This window comes from Gopherus flavomarginatus, chromosome 4, assembly GCF_025201925.1.
Source record: "Gopherus flavomarginatus isolate rGopFla2 chromosome 4, rGopFla2.mat.asm, whole genome shotgun sequence".
NCBI lineage: Eukaryota > Metazoa > Chordata > Testudines > Testudinidae > Gopherus > Gopherus flavomarginatus.
This window is the reverse complement of record NC_066620.1, coordinates 126,735,326-126,749,895: the sequence shown is the minus strand read 5'-3', so window position 1 is coordinate 126,749,895 and position 14,570 is coordinate 126,735,326.

The window sequence follows — 14,570 nt, the reverse complement described above, 5'->3', positions numbered from 1 at the left end:
TAGTGAACAATGAATTTCAAAAGCATGGGCAGCGAGTATAATAGGCCAGGAATAAGCCTCTCCTAACCCAGGCCGGGGGTCAGGGCGGTGCGGTTCTGCTGGGGTTCCTCCGGGCACTGGGGGCTGAGAGGGGAGAGCTTGGGGCTCCGGCAGGTGCGGGAGGGTGGAAGGGTAGGGGCAGGACCTCAGGAAGGGCTGAGGCCAGGGGGCTAGTCTCCCCAAAGGGGGTGTTCACCCATCACCCATGTTCCAAAGGTTCAAATGTTCAGTTTTGATAACATCAAATCTATCTCCTATGGAATTCTCCTATGGAAGGCCCTGTCAAGGTATGTTTCCCAGTTTGAACTTTAGCATCCAAAAAGTGAGGACCTGCATGTACCCTTCTAAGCTTAATTCCTAGCTTAGATCTGATAGCGCTTCCACCAACCAGAAATTCCAGTGTCTGGTACACTCCCTGTCCCCCAAAACCTTCCCTGGGGAACCCAAGATCCAAACCCCTTGGGTCCTAAAACAATGAGAAATAAACCATTTCCCCTCCTTTCCCCCTCCCAGACTTTCCCCTCCCTGGGTTACCCTGAGAGACTACTGTGACCCAAACTCCTTGGATCCTAAAACAGAGAGAAATTAACCTTCCTCCCACCTCCATTCCCCCCACCAATCCCTGGTGAGTTCAGACTCAGTCCCCTTGGGTCTTAAGGGGAAAAAATCAACCAGGTTCTTAAAAAGAAAGCTTTTAATTAAAGAAAGAAAAAAAGTAAAAATTATCTTTGTAAAATCAAAATGGAAAATGTTTACAGGGTCTTCAGCTTATATAGACTAGAGGGACTCCCTCCCCCCTAGCCTAAGATATAAGTTACAGCAAACAGAGGCAAAAATTCTTCCAGCAAAATACACATTTGCAAGGTAAGAAAACAATTATAAAACTAATCTGCCTTTTCTAGCTAGTACTTACTATTTTGAACATGAGAGACTGTTTCAGAAAGATTGGAGAAACCTGGTTGCACATCTGGCCCTTCTTAGTCCCAAGAGCAAACAACGAACAAAACAAACAGCACAAAGACTTCCCTCCACCAAGATTTGAAAGTATCTTGTCCCCCCATTGGTCCTCTGGTCAGGTGTCAGACAGGTTCACTGAGCTTCTTAACCCTTTACAGGTAAAAGAGACATTAACCCTTAACTATCTGTTTATGACAGGCCCGAAAAGCCTTCTTACACGGTTTCCAGTACTTCCTCTACCCACCAAGTCAGAATACCACATAAACCCCTATTCTCAAAGAAGTTCTGCATGCAGAACTAAATTCAGCCTGTAGGCAGCATACCATGCTCCCAGCAGCAAAAAGTCCACTTAGATGGTGATTGTGGTGGCATCAGACATCTACAACATCCACCTTGATTGAGGGGGCCTGGATTTAGTCATTGAAGTCCCCAGAATGACTGGTACATGTCAGAGAAGGATGTGGTTAGGGTGCTGGTGAGATACATCAATTTGCTACCCTTAGGGTAGCCTCCACGGGGTTTGAACCACAATTTAAAACAGACCTATCCCCGCAAAACCACCATCTGCCCTCCTCTGGGCATGAATTGTCAGCTTGGGCAAAAAGCCCCTGCTAGTGCAGGAGGGCAACATTCCTCTGCTCTACCAGGAGGGAATCAAGCCCCAGTATTAAACAAACCAATAAATGCAGAGGTGCATGAAAATTAAAACAAACAAAACAGTTAATAAAATTCAGGTTAATTTCAAATGCTGAGAGCAGTGTTATATCATTTCTCATTTGAAAGGTAGTGTGGCCTAGGGAACAGGGTACTGGATTGGGACTCCTTGGACTCAAAGTTGCACAAATAGCAGTTTACACTCCTTACCTTATTCCAGAATAATTTCCCCATGTAGACAAACCCAGAGACTCTAGTTTTTCCATAGCAAAGGATAAGCCACATATCACCTAGCTCTAGTAGATGCCAAATCTAAATCAATCCACCTGAAGTCTCTCACATATGATCTTCGGACAGAGGAAGGAGTTGGAGTTTTTTGAGACATGTTGTAGGTAACCAACAAGAGATCCGTTAAATGAACCATTTTAAAATGTGGGTTTTTTCACTTTTGCCAACATTTTTAAGAATGTCATCTCAGAAATGAGACAGCCTGGAAAACCCAGATTTGGTCTGTTCTGTTGTCATTGATGAGAACTGGTGCCTTTGATTATTTGTAGAATGTTTGGTGGATTAGTTATCTGCTATGCTTTAATATTAGCCTGCAATAACTCTGCAGGGTGTCCAACAGATTTTGTAAATACAGGGTTGCTGGCAGGGACATATGCAGTGTTTATAAATGCTACAGAAAGACCCACACCTGTGGGTCTTTTAAATTCCAGACTGAGAGCAGCCAGGAGCAAAAGTATATCTATTACACCACAATTTATAAGCTCTATAGGCTGCCTTGTCTTGTTGGGTCTCCTTAGTCCCAATCCTGGCAGCTTTTGGGGGTCCCTTGTGCTCCATATGGACAGAAGTGCTAGGGAGCCTTCAAAGATTATACACTGTGCAAGATCAAAGAGAGAAGCTGGGGCTGAGACTCCTGCAGAGTTTCTAAGGTCTTTAAGACCCTGATCCAATGCTCACTGAAGTCAATGAAAAGACTCTCAATGGCTTCATGGCTTTGGATGAGGCCTCAAGAGTGGAGCTGAAGGCATAGTTTCTGACTAGCATAAATTCTAAGATGCAAACTGTTCTCATTATTATTTATTATTTGTATTACTGTAGCACATCGGAGCCAAGTCATAGACCAGGATCCCATTGTGCTAGGTGCTGTACAAACACAGAATAAAAAGACAGTCCTTGCCCCCAAAGAACCTACAATCTAAATAAGAATGTACAATTTAAGTGGCGAAACTTAATTGTTTTATATGTAGGTCAGTGATAGTTTACTGAGTTTACTGAGTTTTTACACATAGTTTTTGAACAGAGATGGCCTGTCATTAAGATAAAATTAAGGTTGTAATTACATACATTACAATATTGTAACTATTAAAAAATGAAAATAAAGAGAATCAAAATTCACATTAAAATACAAACATCTTAAATTAGACTGTTGTACTAACGTTTAGATAAAGCCCTATTATTAGAAAATTTGGAAATACTCAACTAAAGCACTAAAGTTTTCTTAAATTAGATGTTATACTCAAGGAAAGGCAGCAGACTGTCTGCAAATTTTATCAGTATTTTGTGTCTACAGTATCTTTACAATGTTTTTTGTTTCTTCTGCTTTAGCCTTGCTGTTCCATTATATCAACATAGCTACATATACCTAAACACAGAAAATGGCCATGACACTGAAATAAAGGAGGTCACAAAGAGATTAAGGTTGTTTATACTTAGAAGGCCTTGCTGGCATGGCTATGACAATCAGGGGCATGAGGGGATATAATATTTTACTGACATAGCTGTACTGGCAAAAGCAAAAGTGATACCAGAAAAAACATGCTCCTGCCAATATGGCTTATGTTGCTCTTTCTAGCTGGAGTAAACTATGCTGACAAAAGTGCAGTTTTGCTAGTTCAGCTGTGTCACCATTAGGAGTACTTTGCCAGTATAGATATACCAGCAAAGCCTTCTAGTGTAAACAAAGCCTAAGAAAACTCAGCAACTCTAGGTTAACAATCTACAGTGAAGTATGTTAAGGGACATGGTCCAAGAATGCTGACCTCCAGCAATGGCAGGAAGACGATGTAGGATTGCCCATATTAGTTCAGAGTCTGATTTCTAGTTGAGAAGATGATAAAAAAAAAATCATTTAGCTCCCTGTTCTTGGTATATTCAGCAGCAGTCACATTAGCTGTGTCTACACTGACTAATCAGAAGTTGTAACTCACCACCTGTGTAGCCCCACCAGTGGTAGCAGCAGTGGAGAGGCTCTAACATGGACAAAACCTGCACATTTTTACCACTGTTTTGTCTAGATTTGTCTCTTGAGATTCCAAGAGACTTGTGCAACTGAGGCCTGCTCCACACCTAAAAATTAGATTGATCTAACTTACCTGGCTCAGGGCTGTGAAAAATTTCCACCTCGTGCTTTACAGTTATATCAATCTTACTGCTACTGCAAACGCAGCTATGTCAACAAAAGAATGCTTCCTCAACCTCTTGGAAAAGGCGGCTACCTACCACTGCAGAAAAACCCCTTCCATCGACGTCTACTCTAGCTCTGTCACTAGAATATAGACATGGCTTGAGTTGTTCTGAGAAGTGCTGAATGTTCTCAACTTCCATTGAAATCAGGAAGTTGAGAAAGTCAGAGGCAGTTGAGGGTGTCCAACAGATCTCAGGATTTGCAACTAGCACTTGAGCTGTAACAGGGCCAAAGCTGGGGGCTACTGAAATAGAGAGGCCTAATTTTTAGGGGAAGCTTCTATCCAGATGCCCGTTCCCCTGTACCCAGCTGGGACAGCTTCAGGAAGGAGGTCTGTTGAGACAGCAAGAGTCACGGCCAGAAGTCTCCGCTAACACAGCTCTGGACCATCCACCCCCCCAGCTAGAACATTGCTTGGGGCTGGGCCTTTGGCCTAGTCTACACTAGGATTTGAGGCATGATATTAGCATATGGAAGCTAACATATTTTAAACATCTAGTGTAGACCAGGCACACTGCCTTTAACACACACTAAATTGGTTGAATTAAAGCCAAAGAGGGAGACCTAACTAGCTAACATCACATCTTTAAGTCTTATTCTATACGAGGCCTTTGAGAGAGTCCCCTGCACCACTGAGGCAGTGACAGTGCCTAAGACCAACCTCACACAAAAACAAATATTAAGTGAAAAGCAGAGACCTGCAGCAGGTGGAAGCTTTCATCTGAGAGAGAACTTTTACAAAAGGGACACTGTAAACATAAAACTTATCTCCAAATATTTGGACTTGTCATCTTTCATGTTGTTTGTTTACTTTCTGCATTCCACTCTCCTTTGACAAAGAATCTAGTATAGACTCCTTCGCTTCTATTTCATGCACAGACACAATGCTCTTTTGGTTGCCATCACTGGACTGTATGGAAATATTCAATACTACCTCCACATCCTTGTTTTTCCTGAAAAAATGTTTTTAAATGCCATCTTTGTGATAGTTCTACTCAAATAAGTTTTTCTCCAAAAAAAAAAAGTATATATATATATAAATAAACGTTTGCTCCAAAACTAATTGACAGTGACCCTTTAAACTATACATAAATTTGTAATTGGGAGCTGTCACACTCATGAATTACAAGAATTTTACCTTGTACTTTGTGGGTGTAATGTCCCTATACTATGTGGAAAAGTTGCACAACATCGTTTTTCCACATATGCAATTATTATTAGAGATTTATGACCCATGCTTCCACTGCGCATAACTGGCTTACTCTCTGCAACACTTATGAGGAATGTGGATTTTAAAAAGCAGCCAAAGGGAGCAGAAAATAAATTTGTCTCACACAATACACATTCCTAAATTAACTAGCATGATTCCCATGTTTCTCCCTTCAAAGAAACAAACAGAAAGACTAGAAAGAGCACCTCTGGACCTGTTTCTCACCCTCAGAGAATGTTAGACTGAGTTCATGGCAGATGTTGCTAGATTTTTTTTTTATTGCAATATGAAAGTCGGAACTGGTGAAGGGCCAAATTCAGTCCTGGTATAAACCCACTGACTTCAGTGGAATCGTGCACACATAAATCAGGGTTGACTCTGGCTTGAAATGTCTAATCCTCTGTTCATATTTAGCAAATATAACTAAATAGTTATTTTTATCAAAACGAAACAAAAAACCAAAAAAAAATTAATTCTACTTAGTTTGGTTATTCCTTTAAACACTGCTTAAGTCACCACCATATGGCTGTGTATTTTGCAGTGGGTAGCTTCTAAATTCTCACTTGACATCCCTATAAAGCGTGAACAAACAAGGCAATAAACAAAAATCATGATTATGACTTATCATGGCAAAAAAAGAATAAAAAGCAAACCCCACAAAATGTAGTTGTTTTAAACCCCCAAAGTCATAGCATTTTAAAAATATACTAAAACATAGTACATTAATTCAAATACGAAACATCCATAAAGCACATGACATGCAATGCTGGCCCCATTGAAGACACTAGAAGCCTTGCCCTGACTTCAGTGCAGCCAGCATTTCACCCATGGAATATTGAAAACCTAAAAAATAATACTAAGGGTTTTTTTTAAAAACAAAGACTGTGATACAATTTTAAATTATAGGTTTTAAATTATAGGTTTCAGAGTAGCAGCCATGTTAGTCTGTATCCGCAAAAAGAACAGGAGTACTTGTGGCATCTTAGAGACTAACAAATTTATTTCTGCATGAGCTTTCGTGAGCTACAGCTCACTTCTTCGGATGCATAGAATGGAACACACAGATAGGAGATATTTATACATACAGAGAACATGAAAAGGTGGAAATATGCATACCAACAGGAAGAGTCTAATCAATTGAGATGAGCTATCATCAGCAAGAGAAAAAAACTTTTGAAGTGATAAATAAGATGACCCACTGAAGGTGTGAGGAGAACTTAACATGGGGAAATAGATTCAAGTAGTGTAATGACCCAACCATTCCCAGTCTCTGTTTAGGCCTGAGTTAATTGTATCTAATTTGCATATTAATTCGAGTTCAGTAGTCTCTCTTTGGAGTCTGTTTTTGAAGTTTTTTTGTTGCAAAATTGCCACCTTCAAGTCTGTCACTGAGAGGTTAGAGAGGTTGAAGTGTTCTCCCACTGGTTTTTGAATGTTATGATTCCTGATGTCAGATTTGTGTCCATTTATTCTTTGTGTAGAAACCAAGAAAAGGAATGTTCTGCACAAGCACTAATTGTTGACAGGATTGAAGATGACAGCACTGCATTGGTTACTCTTCTTCATGTTTAGCAGATTATCATCAAAACCAAGACTAGAAATTTGTTTTTAAACTGAAAGCTAAAAGAGCACCAGGGCCAACTATTAAGCAGCTGTGGAAAACTGCAGAATCTGTGAAAATTGACAAATGAGCGGTTATAATAATGATTCATAATTAGATCATAAAAACTGACATTACCCGATATGCAAGAGTAATTCAAGTGATAAAAGGCATACATCCATCTGCAGTATGGCTCACATTGCAGTTAAGAGTTACACCCAGATTTTGTTACCATATAGAATTAGTCATGTGCCATAAATTCTGTTCACATGGAATATTTAGAGCTCCTACTATCTTTCTGTTTAGACCATGTCTACACTGGGAATTTTAACCGTCAGTGTAGATGTACCAATTCAAATCCATACCATAGACACAATACACTAGTATAAACAATGACATGTACCAGTACAGTTCAAACTGTTTTCAAACAGACTGCCCTTCAGCTACAGCTGAATTAGCCCAGTCCCAGCAAAATCCCTAAAGCTGATTTTGACCTGGAATTTCCCAGGAAGGCAATGACCAGAGCACTAGGATGACATACTCTCAGCTGTTTGTGTGTTGAGCAGATGGGCTGTTGCATGCTGAACAAGTTGTAACTTTTTAGAATTGGTCAAAAAAATGGGAAAATTTGTCTATAGAAGGGTTCCTCCCCTCTCCCCTCAAAAAATGAATCCCTTTGTCAAAAATGTTTAAAACAACATTTCTCAACTATGGTATATCCAGAAGCACTGATGAGTCCACATGGCCACCCAGCTTCAGCTGTCTGGAGACCTTAATAGAGAGTGATGTTAAAGAGATGTAAAAGTTCTTCAAAATCTTCACTCTCCCACCAGCACGATCTTAGTCTTCCCATGATTCAACTTCAAACAGTCATTCTTCATTTAGTTACTGATTCCAGGAGACTCTAGTTTTATAGAATCACGGGCACGTGAAATGACCTCTCATGGACTTCTAGCCCACCCTGCTGCAATACAGCAGGGTTGACTTCACCATTCCTAAATACCAGGCCATAACTGAGGTTTTTATTTTACAGGATTTCTTTTCTAATTTTGTATACTGCCACCAGCCCACGCCTCTGTTTCAATGCTGTATTAAAATGCACAGAGAGCCAACATCATTCTCAGTTATACCCTGTAAATCCGAATTACCCTATTGACGGCAATTTGCAAAGTGTAAACTGAGGGCAAATTTGTCCCACAGATTGTAAAAGCAGTCTCAATTTACATGCTGTCCTTGTGCTAAGTGAAGGGATTAACATGCCTCTCAATGGCTACATTTGTTCTTTAAACTCTCTGTTTGTGACTGGGGTCTTTTCCACTTCATTGTGTATTATGATTTCCCCCAAGTCACAAAAAAGCATTAAAAACCTCTAAAGAACAAGAACTCTCCTGTTAGCAATGTAAAAGCAAGTATACTCCCAAACAAGGTGAAATTCAAACTGATCTGTGTAAATGAGGCAGGGGGTTCTTTTTCTAAGAACCAAGGCATGAAATGAGACACTTTCAGAAGGAAGAGTGTATACACTGAAAGGGTGGTGAGACAAGCTTAGGTAAACTCTACTTGATTTGTTTATTTTCTTCTCCTTTCCCTCCCACTTCCCATTAGAACATCAAAATTCATATATACTTTAAAACTGATCACTACACCTGGCATAATAGAGATTAATTAGTTGTATGGTACCTGTATTAAATTTTAGAAGGCCTTTCAATTTGAAGTGTCAGAAGGGCAACTGCATATATAACTATTCATATGGAAAGCGATGCCATGTAAAACTCCAACATAACACTACCCTCTACCTAAATTGACACTCTGTCATCACTGTGCCAAGAGAAAAAACATTTCCCTAAATGCTTTGAGTTGACATTATCTTGAAGCCAAGTGTTAATGGAGCAACATCTTTATTGTTAACAGGAAGCTGGTTTTACTTTATACTTAATATTCATGAGTCTTAATTATGTAAATCATTTTATGCTAAATCAGCCACTGAAGTGAATCTAATTGTAGAGGATTCTGACTCAATAATAGCATTTACATATAAGTTTACAGGTCTGAATTATTTGGAGTTGCATTGTAAGACCTGGAAAATGATTAATACCTGTTAACAGGGCCACAAAAATAATCCTGAGTGCTATGTTGGTAGAAACAACTGCAATGGAAGATCTCATGTACATACTAAAAGTAAGCTACAAGTGGAGCTGGATGAGTCATCAGTAGTAGACAAGTCTGAATTATATTCACACACCTGGAAAAAAAACTTGAATCTTTAATGAAGTCAAATTTGTAAAGAACAAATCATGTCAAACCAATCTGGTAGCTTTCTTTGATAGGATAACGAGTCTTGTGGATAAGGGAGAAGCAATGGATGTGGGAGACCTAGACTTTAGTAAGGCATTTGATACTGTCTTGCACGATATTCTTATCAATAAACTAGGCAAATACAACTTAGAGGGGGCTACTATAAGGTGGGTGCATAACTGGCTGGATAACTGTACTCAGAAAGCAGTTATTAATGGTTCCCAATCCTGCTGGAAAGGTACAATAAGTGGGGTTCCACAGGGGTCTGTTTTGGGACAGGCTCTGTTCAATATCTTCATTAATGACTTAGATATTGGCATAGAAAGTATGCTTATTAAGTTTGCAGATGATACCAAACTGGGAGGGATTGCAACTGCTTTGGAAGATAGGGTCATAATTCAAAATGATCTGGACAAATTGGAGAACTGGTTTGCGGTAAACAGGATGAAGTTTAATAAGGACAAATGCGAAGTGCTCTATTTAGGAAGGAACAATCAGTTTCACACATACAGAATGGGAAGAGACTGTCTAGGAAGCAGTACGGCAGAAAGGGATTTAGGGGTTATAGTGGACCACAAGCTAAATATGAGTCAACAGTGTGATGCTGTTGCAAAAAAAGCAAACATGATTCTGGGATGCATTAACAGGTGTGTTGTGAGCAAGACACAAGAAGTCATTCTTCCGCTCTACTCTGCGTTGTTTAGGCCTCAACTGCAGTATTGTGTCTCGTTCTGGGCACCACATTTCAAGAAAGATGTGGAGACATTGGAGAGGGTCCAGAGAAGAGCAACAAGAATGATTAAAGGTCTTGAGAAATATGACCTATGAAGGAAGGCTGAAAGAATTGGGTTTGTTTAGTTTGGAAAAGAGAAGACTGAGAGGGGACATGATAGCAGTTTTCAGGGATCTAAAAGGGTGTCATAAGGAGGAGGGAGAAAACTTGTTCACTTTAGCCTCTAAGGACAGAACAAGAAGCAATGGGTTTAAACTGCAGCAAGGGAGGTTTAGGTTGTACATTAGGAAAACGTTCCCAAATGTCAGGGTGATTAAACACTGGAATAAATTGCCTAGGGAGGTTGTGGAATCTCCATCTCTGGAAATATTTAAGAGTAGGTTAGATAAATGTCTATCAGGGATGGTCTAGACAGTATTTGGTCCTTCCATGAGGGCAGGGGACTGGACTCAATGACCTCTCGAGGTCCCTTACAGTCCTAGAATCTATGAAAATGCCACAGGATCAAATTCAGCAGATTTAAACACATGGTGCATACTACCATAGAAAATCCCTGTGCTTTCACAACCCCTGCAGTGACCTAGCTCTCTCACTTACAAGATACAAGTATGCCCCCTGTAGTCTACAATTCTGAAGCTGCAGAATTCAACTCTTGCTCCAGAATTGTGTCCCAAAATCTCATCTTTTGTTGTTAAAAAGTTATGTTTTAGCCTCCTGCTTAAGAAGAAACACTTGAAAACGTGAACCACGTGTGAACCAATGCAGTGATGCATCTATGAGTTTGTAGATACCCTGAAACAATAGCTCTGCGTGACATAGACTGCTCTGTTCATCTTAATGAGTTAACACTGGAAGCTAATAATGACACCTTACACATACTGAAAATGGACAACATGGAGGCAAGCTAAAGAAAACTGCATTTAATATCAAAATAAACAGCACAGAAGCTACTGCAATGATTGTATTATTCATTTTCCTATTTAAGTAATAAAAACCCCCTATATTTAACATTTATCTGAACTAGCTGCAGAATTTCCAAAATTTCCTCTGAAGCATTACAGAATCTGAGGAACCTGCTGCAGAGTTTAGGTCCAGTTTGACACAGAGAATACAGGACCCTGGATATAAGCAGCTCCAACTGAGGCCCATGCAGTGTGAGAAGGAAAAGGCTATTTACCTGCCCTTCCAGAGGGTCTTTTCTTTCCAGCCATACACTGCTGTAGGTTAGTGAGTTATTTCACCAGCCCAGGAAGGGAAGCAGATACCACACCTAAGTCCTTCTAAGGCCTTTTCTTCAGCAAAACACGACTTAGGCCACGTCCAGACTACCCGCCGTATCGGCGGGTTAAAATCGATTGCTCGGGGATCGATATATCGCGTCTAATCTAGACACGATATATCGATTCCCGAGCGCGCTTATATCGATTCCGGAACTCCATCAACCCCAACGGAGTTCCTGAATCGACAGGGAGAGCCGCGAACATCGATCCTGCGCGGTGTGGACGGGTGAGTAATTCGATCTTAGATATTCGACTTCAGCTACGTTATTCACGTAGCTGAAGTTGCGTATCTAAGATCGATTTCCCCCCTGTAGTGTGGACGTGGCCTTACTGTTGGAATACAAAAGACATAAAGAACACAAAGTAAACTCTCCTATCGGCTACAACCCCCAGACACTATCACCTTGCCATTCCACCACCCAGCAGAAAAGAGAACACACCCTTTCCCTGTAACCTCTTCTCCAGCTTCCTCTTCCTTATATATTCCGCACAGCAATGTGATACACAGGAATCCCATAACCCTTTCTAGCCTGCTGTTTCACTTTGTCACAACTAATCTGCTGACAACATTGATGTCTGTGTTGTAATGTAAATACCATATCACATTTTTGGCTTACCGGTGCCTATTAGAAAGCACAGCAATCTCAGGACCCAGTTTATTTTGGCATTGCCTAGATATGGCATGGAAACAAAAGACTTTAATTGGACATCAGGGTGTACTAACTAAGGACAAGGAGTGACATTTTAATACCTCCTTTGGTATGGTGGACTGAACTCAATGATTTAGCAGGTCTTTTTTTATCTCTAACCATTAGGATTCTAAACCAAAATAATTAAATGTTAAGACCAATCTCACCTTATTTTTAAAAGCAGTTTTCTAGAACTGAACTGATATAATACAAATCAGTATAATTTGTAATACATATTTACATATGGGATTGGTTTTCATGGTCCATGCAGCAGTTACAGGACACTGATAATAATGTCTAATATAATCTTACTACCTGTTCTTCTTCTTTGATGCCTGGCTGTAAGCTCAGTAACTAGGATGGGGCCAAAGAAAATCTGTTCACACTTTCTATCTTGTATCAGCTTCACAGCTTGTTCATCTTGAAACCTTTTTGTTCTATGTCATTCTTCACCATGTTTATCCCTGGATTTCCTCTGTTTCTAGTTCCTTGCACTCTGGTATATATTGCCATGTATGGTATCTTTTCTGGGACCATTCTTGACACATCTCTGTCATTTTCCTGAATCATTTATAGCTCTGTCTTCTATAACTCTATCTCCTATCACTGCAACTCTTTCAATGGAGAAATATTCTCCTCTAAACTTTTTGTGTTTCTGCTTATTCCATTCCACTCACTTTTCTCCATTATGTAAAATCTAATTTGCAAATGTTTATGCAATATTGGTATTGAAGATTATCTGGTCACGTATTCCTACCAATATTGTGTCAATTTTTTTTTAAATCCAGTCTTGACTTGATTTTCCTCTCCCTTACATCAAGGTTACATCAATAGAACTTCAGTGGAGTTACTTCTGATGTACGGTTGGAAAACTGATGAGAACAGAAACAGATCTGTTTACACAGAAATACCTTTCCAACTCCCCACTCCTCCCCTTTTTTTTTTTTGCAAGTTGTCTATGAAAGACCAGAATCGACAGTCTCAGTACCAACAGACTTCACAAGTTAGTCCCTAACAAGTTAGCTGGCTTAGGGTACGTCTACACTACAGGATAAATTCGAATTAGCTAAAACCGATTTTATAAAACAGATATTATAAAGTCGATTGTGCGCGTCCACACTAGGCACATTAATTCGGTGGTGTGCATCTGTGGTCCGAGGCTACCATCGATTTCTGGAGCGGTGCATTGTGGGTAGCTACTGTAAAAGAACGTCGATTTGCGTCCACACTAACCCTAAATCGATATAGTAATATCGATTTTAGTGTTACTCCTCTCGTTTTGTAGGAGTATAGAAATCGATTTAAAGAGCCCTTTAAATCGACATAAAGAGCAGTGTAGTGTGGACGGGTGCAGCGTTATATTGATTTAACGCTGTTAAAATCGGTTTAACAGCGTAGTGCGGACCAGGCCTTAGTCTGAAAGCATCTGGTATTGCACTGATGAAATCTAATGAGACTTAGTTTGACTATTAAATTGGTTTAGTAATAAATATTCTACCTTCTACTGCTTTATCACAATGATATTTTAAGCTAGATCTCAACTGCTCATTCCCAGGATAGCGATAAAAACTCCAAAACAAAAACCTGTGTTCAATGTATCCAACAAGGATAATTTATCTTATCAATTACACTGTGCAAATATGCTTAGTAAACATGTCTTGGATGCAATTATTTTGCATAGTTAAAACCAAAAGACAACAACATTTATAGAATATCCCTATTGAAACAAATGATTATCAGAGTTGTTTAGCACACAAGTTAGTTAAGTACAATTATTTCCAAAATGCTACCTTTAAATTTACTAATATAATATCAGCACTGCCATAAAAGCCTTTAATATAAGATATGGTATATTATTATAACCTATTATAACCTTTGTGCCCTCCCAGTTCTTGGCTGCTCTGGGATCCCTGCATAATTTAGAGAAGACAGCCCTGGGGGCCTTTGTAAATTAGTGTAGTCTCCAGGGGCTGCCGCAGCATCCTCCCCACCCGCACAGAATCTCCACAAGCCACAACGTTGCACATTACAACCCTGACTCCAACACATATTTGGCAAGAAGTCTGTTAAGCAACAGGTTCTCTGTGTCTGCGCTGAGGGAATCCTCCCATCTGGAACCCCTTCTTAGAGCCTCTTTAGGGTATGTTGTCATAAACAGATAGCTAAGGGTTAATGTCTCTTTCACCTGAAGCACCTGACCAGAGGACCAATCAGGAAACCGGATTTTTTTCAACTCTGGGTGGAGGGAACTTGGTGTCTGAGTCTTTGTCTGTCTGCCTGCTTTCTCTGAGCTTTGGAGAAGTAGTTTCTGCTTTCTAATCTTCTGTTTCTAAGTGTAAGGACAAAGAGATCAGATAGTAAGTTATATGGTTTCTTTTCTTTGGTATTTGCATGAATATAAGTGCTGGAGTGCTTTGATTTGTATTCTTTTTGAATAAGGCTGTTTATTCAATATTCTTTTAAGCAATCGACCCTGTATTTTGTCACCTTAATACAGAGAGACCATTTGTATGTATTTTTTCTTTCTTTTTATATAAAGCTTTCTTTTAAGACCTGTTGGAGTTTTTCTTTACTTCAGGGAAATTGAGTCTGCACTCACCAGGGAATTGGTGGGAGGAAGAAATCAGGGGGAGATCTGTG